Source organism: Crocuta crocuta, unplaced genomic scaffold (assembly GCF_008692635.1).
Source record: "Crocuta crocuta isolate KB4526 unplaced genomic scaffold, BGI_CrCroc_1.0 scaffold224, whole genome shotgun sequence".
Classification (NCBI taxonomy): domain Eukaryota; kingdom Metazoa; phylum Chordata; class Mammalia; order Carnivora; family Hyaenidae; genus Crocuta; species Crocuta crocuta.
Window position 1 is genome coordinate 175283 of NW_027529545.1, and position 645 is coordinate 175927.

Consider the following 645-nt stretch of genomic DNA (forward strand, 5'->3'; position numbering starts at 1 on the left):
CTCTTCCTCGGTGCCATTGGCACTGTGGACCAGATAACTCGGCGCATCACGGGGTGTTCAGCAGCATCCCCGGCTTTGACCCCCTGGGTGCCCGTAGTTCCTTCTCACCCATTTGTGACAGCCAAAAATGTCCCTAGACATTGCCAACTATTTCTTGGAGGCCACACGTGCCCCTGGTTGGAACCAGCGGGCTGGTGGCCACCGCATTGCCTAGAACAGATAATGGGACATTTCCGTCGTCACAGAACAGCCTGTGGGGCACTCTGGTCTACAGACCTTCCTGTGGGCATCTTTACAGTTAGAACTTTATCCCGACTAAGAGTTTGGGGGTGNTTGTGTGCTTATTGGGCGATCGAGAGTCCATTCTCTCCCGATTCAGAGCCTGGCTTCTCTCACCGCACTTAAACATGTGCCTCATGAGACCTTCTGCGCCTGCTTTTCTCATCAGTCACTGGGGATTGTTTTAGCTCAGGCTGCTAGGCCGGGGGCTTCAACAGTAGACATTGACTTCTCACAGTTCTGGAGGCCACAAGTCCAAGATCAGGTCCTGGCAGATGTGGTATCTGGTGAGGGCCTGCTTCTGTCTTTTTGCCATGTCCTTCCGTGGTGGTGGTGGTGGTGGTGAGTTCTGGTCTCCAGGCTCTC

At 54.3% G+C, this 645-nt stretch overlaps 1 protein-coding gene across 1 annotated transcript in view; it reads left to right on the top strand.

Annotated features, from left to right (window-relative positions):
• Window positions 1-645, top strand: part of WWC3 (WWC family member 3) — a 108591-nt gene that overhangs the window by 54819 nt on the left and 53127 nt on the right. The gene's annotated exons all lie outside the window — the stretch shown is intronic.